The sequence below is a fragment of the Rhinolophus sinicus genome, linkage group LG02 (assembly GCF_036562045.2).
Source record: "Rhinolophus sinicus isolate RSC01 linkage group LG02, ASM3656204v1, whole genome shotgun sequence".
In the NCBI taxonomy this organism is placed as follows: domain Eukaryota; kingdom Metazoa; phylum Chordata; class Mammalia; order Chiroptera; family Rhinolophidae; genus Rhinolophus; species Rhinolophus sinicus.
Window position 1 is genome coordinate 107,129,420 of NC_133752.1, and position 15,163 is coordinate 107,144,582.

Consider the following 15,163-nt stretch of genomic DNA (forward strand, 5'->3'; position numbering starts at 1 on the left):
ACAAATCTAATGATTTTCCAAGACAATTTAGCTTTTTCATATACAGGTGCAGTTTCATCTGCCACATGCAAGGACAAGCTTTTCAAGAGAGCATGATTCTGAAGAGGTTTTGTCCCCTGTAATCTCCGTTCCCAGCATACAGCTGTCTGCATCCCACATTTAGGAGGACAAGGCTCAGTGGCAGGGAGGGCTGTGTAGGGTCAAGGTGACCCTACACGAAAGAAGTAGGTACCCTCACTGTACTTGTCTGTACTCCTGGGGGCTCATGAACACATATGTTCGTGTGCATGAGTATGTAACACATAGACATGTACAGTGTAAACAAATTGGAAGCAGTTATAAATGAGACTATTTGAAAGGGACAGGCTGAGACAGGGGCTGGAGGACTGAACATTATGTGATGGAACAGGAAATCATTCCTGTGAAACGTCAGTGGGAATGGTTATCTCCAGGAAATAATTTTTTGAGAATGGAGATCAAAATTTTAATGTGATAACTAATGGAATTGATACATATGATGAACCAGCAATGGATATATTCTGTTTCGCCCTAAATGTTTTTGAGCTCAAAGTTAATCTGAGAAAGAGACAGATGTCCATGTGAGCATCTAATTCTGAGGTCTGGCGTGAGTGTGGAGAGTGCCACCTCATCCCTTCACCGCCCCAAGGGAGGCCAGCCCTGGTCCCCCAGCTGCTGTTTGGCTCACCAGCTCTAAGAGTCACCCACACCCCAGATGTGGCCTTCCCATTGTCATGACTACCTATTTGGTTCCCTGCTTGTGTTTGTGCCCCAAGGACCGAGTGATATGCGGATGAGGACCTAGAGGGGCTAATGGGGACCGGGGCTTTAACTCACTAGAACATTTTGGTGCTTCATGAGTTTTCCTGTTCTGAGAACACTTATGTACGGTTGGCCCAGGGTGCTGAGACTGCAGGTGCCAATTTTATGAATCCAATAGATGTTACTTGTTAGCTACAGTTGTATGCACTGTCCCCCAACAACGCTGTAGCTTCCAGCATTATCAGTCCACATGACACATTGGAGGATCCGGTCTTAGCGAGACTGGACAAGTGCTTTCACTCAACAGTGAGTGTCACTGTTCAGAGGTGCGCCCACAGCTGACGAGCCAGCCACTGTGGGATCCGTGCACAGCAGCTCTGTTTGTTTGTTCCATTTTGTTGAGGAATCTGGCTATTGCTAAGAAACCAGCAGGTGCCTTTATCAGAAAGGCAGAACAGCAAAGTGACTGAGAGCGCTGGAGTCGGGCTTGGTTAGATGCCCTCAGCACCTCACTTTCACGTCAGCGCTTCAGTTTTGTCGTCTGTAAAATGAGCAGGATAATGTCCTCTTCCTTACGTGGTCATTGTCACCTGGTACACAGTGATCAAAACCCGCTCTATGTTATCGTCTCAGTGTGACGGCAGCAGCAGAACAGCTGTACACGTCACACAGTGGTGCTACTCGCTGTGGGTAATGGGAAGAGAAAGTCACAATATGCAGGGCCTTAGAAATGGTCAGCTGGAAGCTCAGCTCATTAGCCCGACTCCCCCAACAAGGCTGTTGTGAAAACTCAAGACAGTCATAAAAAAGCAGAGAACAGAAAAGTGTAGTTTGCATTTGTGAGCAAGCCTTCAGCAAGCAGATGGCGAGCGTAGCTTCATGGCACCGAGTGAGTGAGGGGGAAGGCTGAGCTCCGCCTGTTTCTTTTCCCTCCAGATACAATACTGAGAAAGAGAGGTTAGAAGCACTTTTGAGTGAAGATCTCTGCTTTCCAAAAGTTCGCAAAATTCCAGGTCAGTTGCAGAGGGGGACAGAAAAACAACAAAGTGACCCTGGGCATTCTACATCAGATTCGATAATTCAGATATTCACACACCTCCATCTACATGAGTCCCGGGCAGGAGGAGCCAGCGCCCTACTGTGTATATGCCTCCCAGCTGACCAACTCCTCCGAGGATGTTGCCATATGGACAGTGCACTGACCAGTACTTACGAGTGGGTCACACTGCCAAGAACGTGCCATTTTTGTTTCAGAGTGACTGTTCAGAGAGAAGAACCACCACTTTCTAAGTGGCCACCATCCTGGGGTAAACCACCGCCCACTCACTCAGCGTTCTGCTCTGCTCCCGTTCCAAAGGCTTGCCACAATCTACACTGATGACAAGGCATTCCTGATCCGGTGCGCCGGCCAGTCTTCTCTTTTTCTAACCATTAGAGGGAGGGTGCTCTTGCAGTACCGAGGATGGCATCCAAAATGGTAACTTTTCCAAATCACTGGTTTTGTTTAGCAAAATGGAGTTGGCTGTCCATGACTGTCCCTGACAATACCGTGAGGGGTGTTTAGATGTGGAAGCCATAAGGATGCCTTCTGAGGAATCGCCGTGCCAGAGCCAAGCCAAAATCTCAGAGCAAGGTCACATGGAAACGCTTCTCAGCCTTCAGCTTGGATCTGCCTTCTTACTGGTTCCTGGACGGCCAGGGTACACAGAGTGGTTCTCTGGCCACTTGTCCATTGGTTCCCATCCTCAGTCCTCAGAACAGGAAATGGCCAGCACCCACTGTGCCTCATTCGGGCGGTGGCCCAGCAGAAGTGAGCATTTCATTCTGGCACACTGTGCTCCTCTGCACAGATCCACCCTCTTCTACTTGTCAGATTCCTGCGATCCTTCAAGATCCAGTTCACATCTTACCTAAGTTAAAAATTTACCCCAATTGCCCCGAAGACATTGTTTACCACATTTCCATTATATTTTGTAAATTCCTCCCTATAACACAGCACTCACTCTGGAAATTCATTTATGTTTCTGACAACCCCCTTTAACTGGGTAACTCCTCCAGTACCAATGCAGTGTCTGACTGGTGGGGGCCTACCAACCTAGAACCTCACACATTTCTGGACCCACAAAAAGTCTGTAATAATTGAATGCATAAATCAACATGCTTAATACTGCTTTATGATTGGGACTTCATCAACATGCCTGTGGTTTCTTCTGCAAAAATCTTAGGCATTATATCTCACTCATGAAGATGTACACAAGCATGAAATGTGCTCTTTGCACCTTCTGATAAAATATTGAATATCTCCATTTTGCAAACAGACAAACAAAATTCTAACAGTAAAATCTTCCTTCGGATTATTAAACTGTTTCTTGCTTGACTGAGGGTTGAAAATCTTCCACATGCTAGTCGTAGGTATGTTCAGATATTCCATACGGACACTATTGCTTATAGAAAAATCCATCAGCTACAAGAGAGAAGCCCTGGGCATTTTCTTAAGTGTGCTTTCTAATTGACACTCAGTCACTTTCACAGGAATCTAAAGAACCAAATTTTCTACCAGATTTCAACCAAATTTAAAAGTCATGCCAACTGTTTAAAGTAATAAGACTAACCTAGAATGTGGTTTACACTCTGCTTTCTTCACTCTGGCCAGATGAGAAGCAATGAGAAGGGAGTAGGCATTGGTGTCACCTACTGATAACAGGAGTAAGACTGATACATTTTTTAAGTTTGTTTTTCAAAGTTTGGTAACATTTAAAAGGAGCACAAAAAGATCTAAAAACAAGTATATACAATGACTTTCACATATTTTAATAATAATTCAACTTTTGGAACTTCTCTGGATTATGGTTGCTATGGTCTAAATGCTATGTCTCCTCCCAATTCATGTGTTGATACCTAACCCCCAGTGTGGTGGTGTCACGAGGTGGGGCCTCTGGGAGGTGATAAGGTCGTGAGGGTGGAACCCCATGATGGGTTTAGTGCCCTTGTAAAGAAGACCCCAGAGAGCAACCTCGTCCCTTTCTCCACATGAGAACACAGTAAGAAGATGCCATCAATGAACCAGGAAGCAGGTCCTCACCAGATACAGAATCTGCCTTGAACTCAGACTTCCAGCCTTCAGATGGTGAGAAACAAGTTTTATTATTGATAACCCCCCAGTCTGTGGTAATTTCTTCAAGCAGCCAATGGACTAAGACATAGGCCATGCTCCATTCTTTCAACTCAGGATTATCTAAAGAAATGCTATCCTCCAGTGATAAAGACTCATGATCTCTGGTATTTCACAAGGTTATAACTTGATTTCCTTCATAGGCACTAACAACTGGCAGCTGGCAGAAGAATAAAAACCATCTTAATCTGAAGAAAGCAGTCCCCAATGTACTTTCTGGTACCCAGTCCCTCTCTAGTCTCTCCCAGTAGACAAGGAAGACTTGGATGTGGCCGAGGGAGATGTGGACACACACAAGTGTCCACACTTAAAGATTTTATGCCTCATAATGTCTGTCAGGTTACTAACGTGATAAACACATGAGTAAAGTCTGCATGGTCCATCCCCCTCAAACAAAGACTATTAATGGATCATCTACTATGATTCACTCATCAAAAAATTGCATTGCCATTAAACTGTTGTGTCTATGAGCTTTTGTTTGTTTGTCTTGTTCATTTGTTGCTTTCAGTTTTATATCCCACATATGAGTGAAATCACATGGTTCTCAGCTTTTTCTGTCTGACTTATTTCGCTTAACATAATAATCTCAAGATCCATGACAGTATTTCATTTTTTCGTATGGCACAGTAGTATTCCATTGTATATATGTACTACATCTTCTTTATCCAATCATCTACCACAGTGGTTACCAAAAAGTACAGGTGAGGGAGGTAGAAAAGAATAAAAAGGGTCAAATATATGGTGACAGAAGGAGATTTGACTTTGGGTGGTGAACACACGGTGCAACATACAGATGCTGTATTATAGAACTATGCAACTGAAACGTATATAATTTTATTAAGCAATGTCACCCCCAATAAAATTTATTTATTATTAACAAATAAATAAATAAAACTAAGAAATAAATAAAAAAATCTTTGCTTTAAAAAAATCGCATTGCCTTTTTTCTTACTGTTATACTTGTTAAGGTATGATACATGCCATTTACACAAACATTAAAGGACCCACAAATAATGCAACAGAAACCACAGTAGCTGCTATTTATTAAGCATCTTCTTGGGAGCCACTGTGCTAGGAACTTGAGGTATTTATTCTCTCAAATCTCACAATAGCCCAGTGTGGTCATTATTACTGTGCTCTACTTTATTGGAAAGCAGGCCAAGGGCCATTTATTAAGTGAAGAGCTGAAATTCAAACCTGCTTTCTCTGGGTTTAAAGTCAAATTCCCTCCACAATATCACACCTAAGATAAATGTCTTGCTATGTTTCAGGGAGCAAAGTTAACTGCCAAGAAAGAATGCAGCCTCCCGAAGACCACCCATGCACCAGCAGGCCTCGCCGGGACCATGGACGTCCCCCTGCAGACAGCTGCCTTGGCCTGGCGCTGGTAAGGGGCCCCAAGGCCCTCTGGTTTCACTGTGCTTCAAATGTATAAGCAGAACTCTCTGCCATCGTGGGAATGCTAATGAAAGCAAAACCAGCACTGCGAGGCACAGGTGGGACAGCACTCTCTGACTTTGCCCAGCTGTAAGGGACCGTGATCACACACACGGACAGAGCAGTCCCTATGTGGCTATGTGCGCTCAGCAATTGTCTCCCAGACTGACTGGGGACCAGTGCTTATACTCTGGTTCATTAGAACAGCTGTGTTTTACTTGGAGACACGTGAGGGTATTCATAAGTAATTCAGGCTCCTGGGAGGACGGAAGCCATTGTAAGAATGCTATGTTTCCATTGGGCAGATTATGTGCATCCAGGCTATCAAAGATTCTCAGGTGTTAGGTGGGCAGTGTCAGTTTGCTGTTGGAGAGGAAGGTAGAGAATCAAAGTTCCAAGGTACAGGGATTCCAAGGTGAACAAAGGAAACTCAATGAACAGTGCTGGCTCATGAAAAATGTTTGATGCGAAAGGACTCTGAATTACCCTGGTCGGGCTCCCCCAAGTCCATCCTTGTTCAGAATGACCTGTGACTGAAGTCGTGTGCGCACATGGAGCCCTCAGTTTCTGCTTTCCTTAACTCAGGCTGTGGAGACTCGCCAGTGCGGTTGTATCAATCGCGGTTTTCATGTTTAGTCTCATTCCATTGCGTGGAGGCACCATAAGCTGTTTATCTACTCAAAATTTGTCAGGCGTAGGTTTTCCTCCCCGTATCTCAGTGACTGTAGCTAATGCAGTTGTGACCATTCGTGCTCAGGCACGTTTTGGTACGTTCTGGTTTCACGTAAGTAAAATACCCACAGTGGGAGTGCTGGGCTGTGGGGGCAGAGCCCCAGAAAGTAGTTTACAGGCTCTCGGCCTCACGTGGAGGGGTGCTGGCTCGGGTAGTAGATGGCCGTCAGCTGTGGCTGATTGGCCGTCAGCTGTAGCCAGTTAGCCAATTAGCCGCCAATATAACTGCTGCGGCTACGGAGGAGAGTAGAGCAGAGAGAAGGAGAGAAGAAGAGGAGAAAGAATGGGGCTAGCAAGAAGATGGCGGCTGGGCTGGCAAGCGTGGATGGCGGTTTGCAGACAGTGTGGATCCAGCCTCCAGTGAGAGTATAGTGCCGCCAGAGAGAATATAGCGGTATGACTCCCCTACTTATGGCTCCGTGGGTGTTCCTTTTTGGCCTCACCATATCCTGCGTTCTTGTATGGGGAGCGGGAGCAGAGACCCCGCAGGCCACCCCGCATGACAAATGGCGCAGCGAGCAGGGTCTCCCGCACGACAAATGGCGCAGCGAGCAGGGTCTCCCGCATGACATGGGCCTTAGGATACGTGTGCTTAATTCTGTAAAACACTGCCCAACTCTTTCCCAAATGGGCTGTACCATTTTTCATTTACATCAGGAACGTATGATAGTGCCCATTGCTCCACATCCTGGCACGCCTCTGGCGTTTTCCGTTCTTTTGTCTGTTTGGCTGTTTTCAGTCCTGGTAGTAGAAATGCTGTCTCACTGTAGTTTTAATTTGCTTTCATTCATTACCAATGAGATGATATCTTTCCCAGTGTGCTTACTGAACACATTTCTTTGCTAAAATGTTCAAATATTCTGCCCATTACATATCGGATTATTTGTCTTTTTATTAAGGAGTTTGGAAAATTCTTTACATACATATTTCTGTTACTAGTCCTTTATTAGTGTCATGCAGGGTGTCATGCGGGGTCTCTGCTCCCGCTCCGCACATAAGAATGCAGGACATGGTGAGGCAAAAAGGAACACCCACGGAGCCATAGGTAAGGGAGTCATACCAGTATATTCTCGCTGGCGGCACTATACTCTCACTGGAGGCTGGATCCACACTGTCCGCAACCCGCCATCCTAACTGCAATCCACGCTTGCCAGCCCAGCCACCATCTTCTTGCTAGCCCCCATTCTTTTTCTGGCCTAGCCACAGCAGTTATATTAGTGGCCAATGGCTCACTGGTTATAGCTGATGGCCAACTAGCCACAGCTGATGGCCATACAATCACAGTTGATGGCCATTTACTACCTGAGCCAGCACCTGTCTATGTGAGGCCGAGAGCCTAGAAACTGCTTTTTGGGGCTCTGTCCCCACAATTAGATATGTGCTTTTCAGATTTTTTCTCCCAGCCCATGTCTTGTCTTTTCGTTTACATAACAGAGTCTTTCAAACGTTTTTAATTTAATGAAGTTTAATTGATCAATTTTTCTTTTATGGTTTTATGTATCAGTTATGAGTCAGAATTCTTTTTTGTACATATGGATACCCAATCGTTCCAGCATCAATCATTGAAAAGATTATCCTTCATTGAGCTGCTTTGGCACAACTGTCAAAATCAAAGAGAGTTTTTCTCTTCTATTCCATTGATTTATATATCAGTCATTACACCAATATACATTGTCTCCATTACTCTATCTTTGAAGAAAGTCCTAAAATCAGATAGTGGTCTTATTCAAAATTATTTTGACTATTCTAAGTCATTTGTTTGCCATATGAATTTTAACACAAACAGGCTGTTGCAATTTTGGTTGTGTTGAATCTATAAATTAGTTTTGGGGGAATTGACCATTTTACATTATTGAGTTTTTATATCTATAAACATGATACATATTTCTTCTTTATAAATTTTATTTAGAGTTTCATTTTTCTCAACAACATGTTATAGTTTCCAGCAGAGAAATTTTACACACGTATTTTAGTTTTCTACCTACATATTCCATAGTTTTGATGCTATTGCTAATGTATTTTTTATTTTAATTTCTGGTTTTTATTGGTCAGTATTAAAAAACTATTGGATTTTATTTCATGCCTATTCCTGAGAATTTGCTAAACTCATCATCAACTCTACTTGTGTTTTTCAGAATCTTTGGGATTTTCTTTGAAAATTGTGTTATCTTAAAGACAAACAAAGACAGTTTTATGTTGCCTTTTTAATAGCTAGCCTTTTAAAAATACTTATCTTGCTTTGGTTATATGTACAAATATGAATAGGAAAGGTTAAAGAAACCCTCCTTGCCTTGTTCCTAATCTTAGGGGGGAGTCTTTCACCATAAGTGTGATGTTTCCTATGGATGGAGGAAGTATATTATCACGATCAGGTTGAGGACATCTTCTCTTCCTGTTTTGCTAAGAGATTTTTATCATGAGTGGATTTGTGTAAAACCATATCATCATATACTTTTCAATCTATTGATGTAGGGAATTACAGTGACTGGTTTATAAATGTTGACACAACTTTATACTCTGGGATGAATTTCAATGGGTCATCATACATTTTTCTCATACTGCTGAATTTTTTTCCTCAGAATTTTGTAAATGATTGCTACATCGCCGTTAGTGTGGAGTGCTGTTCTGTAGTACTTTTTCCTGTAATGTTTTTGTATGGCTTACTTCAGAGCAAGAAGAATGGTCTTCTTACTCGTCTGGTCTCATCAAACGGGTTGAGGTTTCGTCTCTTATCTTGTGTTCTGGAAGACTTCATGTTGAATTGCTATTATTTCTTGCCTAAAGTCTTCGGTAGATTTTTACCTTTGCAATTGCTCCTGTGGGCCCTTTGCCTGGTCTGTCAGGGCCCTAAGGAGAGCTATGCAGGTGATTTTATGCAGGTTGGGCGATATACTGTGGAAATAACTAGAATAACTTGGGCTCCAGGACAAAGCAGGTCATCAGACTGCAGGAATTCAGGGGCTGGTACAGAAGGAAACTTGAAAGCAGAGGGCCCATCAGAAGGAAGGTAAATCTCTTACAGTACAGGAATTTTCCCTAGGGCTTTCCTGCTAAACCAGTCGGATTCTTATCAGAGCCTGACTAAAGGGACAGCTTCACACCACAGTGCCCCTGAAACTTGGAAAGCCCTTAAGGAGGTTGTGGTCTAATTCCCCCTCTGATGTTAAGATATTTCCTGGGCATCCAGCTCTGTGGGCCCAACCTCTTGCAGATTCCTGGAGGTCACCACCGCCTAGAGCAGCATTTACATCTGTAGACAGTTCTGGCGATGAGCAAGGCCTTCATACTGAGCCCAGATCTGCCTCCTTTAAACTTCACATATTGGCTTTAGCTGAGAACAGAGGTCAATGGAGAGAATCTCCCACTTCTTCCACAGCTTAGCCCTTCAGACATTTGGAGCAATTTACTGCATCTCCACCAACTTTGCAGCTCCCCACTGGAGTTCCCAGTTTTCTCAATAATTACTCAGAAGACATCTCACCATTCTGGCCACCGTCACAAAAAAGACCCCACTGTGTCTATTAATGTGTGGAAAACTAAACCCACTTCTTCCTATATTGTCTGAAAAAGGAAGAAGAAAAGGGAAATGGGTCTCCTCCCAAATGGTACCCCTAGAAATGCAGCAGGACTCCTCTGGGGATCAATGCACATCAGGCCTTCTATTCTAGAAGGAGGATTCCTGAGACAAAGCTCTTCATCGCCTTCAAAAAGCTCACATGCACCAGGCAGGAAGAAAACAGCCCACAATGAGAACACCGTTTTATTTTCATTCTCCTACGTTCAACTTTTAAGAAAATCAAATTTATAGATTGGTGTAACTGCTAGGGAAAACAGTATGGAGGTTCCTCAAAAAAATTACGAATAGAATTACCATGTGACCCGGCAACCCCTCTCCTGGGTGTCTACCCCAAAAGTCTGAAAACATTTATCCGTTTTGCAGTTTGATTTACAGTGGCCAAGACATGGAAACAACCAAAGTGTCCTTCGATGGATGATTGGATTATTAAGCTAAGTGAAATAAGTCAGAAAAAGTCGAGAACCATATGATTTCACTGATATGTGGGATATAAAACTGAAAACAACAAAGGAACAAGACAAATGAAGAAACAAATGCTCATAGACACAGACAACAGTTCAGTGGTTACCAGAGGGGAAGAGGAAAGGGGTCTCTAGAAGAGGGTAAACAGGGTCTACTATATAGTGATGAAAAGAGAACTGACTCTGGGTGGTGAACACACAATGTGATATATAGATGATGTAATACAGAACTGTACACCTGAAATCTATGTAATTTTACTAACAATTGTCACCCCAATAAATGTAATTAAATAAATAAATAAATAAGAAAATCAAATTCTTCAGTTCCCAAAGGAATTATAACAAATTGTAACAAAAATAATTATTGGAACTTTTTGGCTGAAATTCTGTGAATAGATTATTCTTTACTTTAGAAAGGATTTTAACAACTACACATCCCAGTGCTCACCTTGAACACTTGACAAGCTGCTTTCTACTGTTACATGTACAGGTTAATAGGAACTTCCGTTGAATGCTATATCCACTGAACTGTATCTTCATTAAATCTGAGAAATGTAAAAATCTGAATTCTTTAATAGTTCATCATTTTAGAAACATGAATTTTGTCAAGTGCTGATGTTTTAAATACTTGTAATATCAGCTGATAAAATCAGTGTTCTTTCATTTCTCTGTGTAGTGTGCCTTCTACCACCAAACCAATAGTTGTATCAAAATAGGGAAGGAGGGAGCTGAGTGGTATCAGAAAGAATTTTGCATAGCATAATTTAGCATAAAGGTCCTCTGAGCTCGAGGTTACTCAGAATTGCCTTGGAATCACAGCTCCGCCATTCACTAGTTGTATGAAATTGGGAAAATTACTGAACATCTCTAAGATTCGGTTTTCTTATGTCAGACATGGCAGAGGAAAGGGTTTCTATAATGATGTAGGAAAGTACGAGGAAGAGATTTTTTTCACTGTCAGCATCACGCGGTAGCTACTGTCATTTCCTTGTAATGAAGACAATCAGCTAAATTCCCATCTTGAGCCTCTGTCCACGTGTAAGTTGAGAAACACTGGTACATTCACATTTATGTAATTCTTGCAACCCCACTGCATATGCACCAGGCCCTGTGTGTTTACCTTCATTAAGAGCACCTTCCTCTCTAACAAAATGCTATTTCTTTTCCCAAGACCAATCTAGATGTAGAAGCCAAGATGGGGAAAGCGGAATACAGCTTCTGCTATGCCCTGGCCACTCCCCATGCGTCCCCGGTACAGGGACCATCAGCCTTGCCCGGCCTTGTCAGGAATGCGGCCTCTGCATCCAGTCCCAGACCTGTCCAAGTAGAATCGGCACTTTCACAGCCCATCCCCCAGTGAGCCGTGTGCGCACCCAGTATACACAGGACCATTCCCCCATGACCATGGGACGAGGAACAGGATGGCCGGTCAGTATGTGACATGGACTCAAGGGGCGTCAGAGAGATCGCAGACTAGTGAGAGCTGGTTGGGCCCCTCACAAGGAGTCACAAATCCTAATCCTCGAGAGTAAAAACGGGATCTCAGTGCTGCTTTATTTCCATGGCCTCATTCTGCCCACCTTTGAGGGCCATGTGCAAGAGGAAGCAAAATTAGAGGATATGTAACTTTTGTTCAAATCTCCACTGTTTAATCAGTGTTTCAAAGTGAGCATAATTGAGGTAGACAGGATTTTACCTGTCTTCACCACAGACTCTCTGCACCTGACACTGTCTAGAAAATACTGTCGAATTAATGAATGAACGAATGAATGAGAAATGAAGAAAATGAGTTGCATGTGCAGGTGAAATATGGGATTGTTTCCAGTTCCTATGCGTATGAATGATGTGTGGAAGAGTTTGCTGGTAGCAAGAACACGCCGAGATTTTTGCAAACTGATTAATTGAACATTTAACAGCTTGTTTTCATGTACAGTTTACTCAATTTATATAAGCAATTACTGAATTTGCATGTACAAATGGATGCAGCTGCAAAGCCTAAGGTATTTCTTTTTATTAGATCTGCTAAATTTGAATGAGAAAATAGGTTTAAAAGTCGCGCTCAGCATAGAGCTCTCTGCTAATGACAGACACAGCCCAGCACCCTGGATCTGAGTAAAGGTTATTGGGAAGGTCACTTACACCAGATACATTAATAGGACTTGAAATGCATGAAATTCTGTTTTACAGTTAAATTGCAAGAAGAGACAAATCTTAATCACTCCCTACCTTGATCTGGTCCTGACAGCTCAACTGTTCTAAATTAGTTACGTAGAAATAGGCCGGAGTTCAGTGAAATGTCACGAGCAGTACAGTGAAATGTGTTCACAGCAGTGAAATTAACCCACATTTCAAGTTATACAAAGTTCTTGCCATTTTTTTCCAAATATTTTTTTTCTTCATTTCACGTGGAATTTAAAAGATAGATAAGACATTTTAATGCTGTGGTCAATAACTCCATCAAAATTTGATTTAGATTCACACTGAGACATTTTGACTTTATCTCCCTGGTTTTCCTGAGTTCTATTTCTGGTACCTGTATTTTGAACTGTGCAGAACTGGTTTCATAAGTAAATAAGAAAAGGATGTTATTTTTAAGTACAGATTACTTCCAAGCAAAGAGAACTTTGGCACATTTGTTTAGACACCCCCAAAATCCTGGCCAGATATTGAATATATTGGAAAGTTATTTGTAAATTCATATTCTTGGGAGTTTTCTTCATGTTTTCAATAGTAAACAAATTCAAGAAAGATCTGTCTGTAATTTTAGAAATCATTTGTACACAGACAAAAGTGATGATTCGGGTTTTCATTTGAGGTTTTCCAAATCAAATACAAGTGCTCTAACATTTGTATATTTTAAATCATCTTAGCGCATAGTAAACTGAATGGCTTGCACCTGCCTAGTTATAAATCTAACAGTCTTCTAATCCCAGATATTCCAACCTTTTCATCTTCATGACAGACTCATAGATACAGAGAACAGACTAATGGTCACCAGATGGCAGGGGGTTAGGGACCTGGGTGAGAAAGTTGAAAGGATTAGGAAGTACAAATTGGTAGTGACAAAATAGTCATGGGGATGTAAAGCACAGCATAGGGAATATAGTCACTAATATTGTGATGATTATGGATGGTGTCAGATGGGTACTAGACTTACTAGGATTATCACTTTGTGAGGTATATAAATGTCTAATCACTATGCTGTTTTGTACACCTGAAGCTAATTTTTAAAAGTGTGTCATAAGGGGTTGAGGTAACAGGTGATGCTCAAAAGACTCTTCAACCCATAAAACAATGGGGCATTGTCTGCAGCATTTCCACAGAACCCTAATACCCTTAAGGGGAACTTACAATGGTGATTTGTTCCTACAAGCTAACACGGAGCTGCCGTGTTAGTGTTGTTCCTGATTTATAAGTTGCCTTGGAAATTGTTGACCATGGACCTATTACCTGGCCCTGAGGACTCCATGAATTCCGAGTTTCCTTCTGAGGAAAGCTTGTTGTATTCAGTAGAATTCAACGCCAACCCACACACTAGGCCTGGTTTGACATCAGTAGTATCAGTATAAAGTATCAGTAGAAAGGCCATGATCTGTGTAAGCCTCAATGGATTTAATTGTGTGTGTGTATTAATTAGTATTTCAGTTACATTATTCAGATTTCTCACTGCCATTATTTTTCATAATAACAGCCAACAGTTGAGGAGCACTCATGACATACCTGGCACTGAACACACTCGTTGTGTGTCTTCTAGTCATATAATCTGCAACGCCACCCTGTGATACACGTATTACTATTATTCCCACTTTATACATGAGGAAGTGTTGAGGCCAGGAGAAGGGAGTAATTTGCTCAGGACCCCACATCTCATCAACGGTCGATGATCGGGTAAATGGGTTTCAGTGAAATAACCGAAAACATCCAGGGGTTACAATCAGAATCACTGGGTATTACGTTCAAATATTATTATTAATTAAGTTTGGGGGTTTGACTTATGGTATTTACAGTATCTCATATATTAATATACAAGTATTCCAACTGAAAAAATAGTGTAGTGAGTAAAATCTAATAAAATCAATAAAATCCATTAAAAAAAAAAAAAGGTTTTTTGGGCCTTTAGGTTTTCATTCTAAATTTTCTGTCTCACTTTTAAACTAATCAGACTAAAAATATTTAAGAAGTCAGTTTGTATGACATCTGAAGCCCTTCAAATCCTTTGAAAGTTATGTTGTCTTTAAAAATATATATTCTAGGTTTTAATGTGTCTTATCAAAGAGCCTCAATTCCATTATTCACAATTAAAATCATGAGCTGGATCGTCAAGCACAACAGCAGTACCAGGATTCCAACCACGTGTTTCGAAGTCCTCAGCTTGTCCTCACTACACGCCTGTGTAATGGAAGTTGCCTCCCCCGGTCCCAGGCACTCAGCCTCACTCAGCAGCCCAGGACGGACGTAGGAGGCTGTGGCCTGCCCACCTCTTCCAGGTACGTCCTGATTTTAGACAGAGTGTGTCCCTGGGAACCACATCCCAAAGTGTGTTTTAAAAAATCTTTGCTAATACACAACAGCGTTCACGTAGTCATACCTGGTTTGGCATCTTCATTACTCTCCTTACAGAAAAAAAGAGCAGGACTGTACTAGGCAGGTTAGAAAAACTGATGGGCCAGACCAGGCCCTGAACAATGTGAGGACTGTTTGAACATAGCTGCGTCACACTCTGTGTCCCTTGTTTCTTCTCTGGAAACCAGGGCCTCACTGCAGCCCTGACCTCAGCCTGTTTCCTCATGCAGTGAAGGTCATGGCTTCTCCCTGCTCCCTGTGGCCCCCAAAATGGCTTGCTCAGACTACCTTACAGGTCAAGCCGTCGCTGTTCACCGACACCATCCAGTAACAGCTCACACGTGCTTAAGTCTCAGGGAATTAAAACGAGGTTGTCTGTGATTCTCCTGATCTCTCAGACCAGACCTCTTTGGAAGCAGCTGTACCAGCTGTCACTTCTGA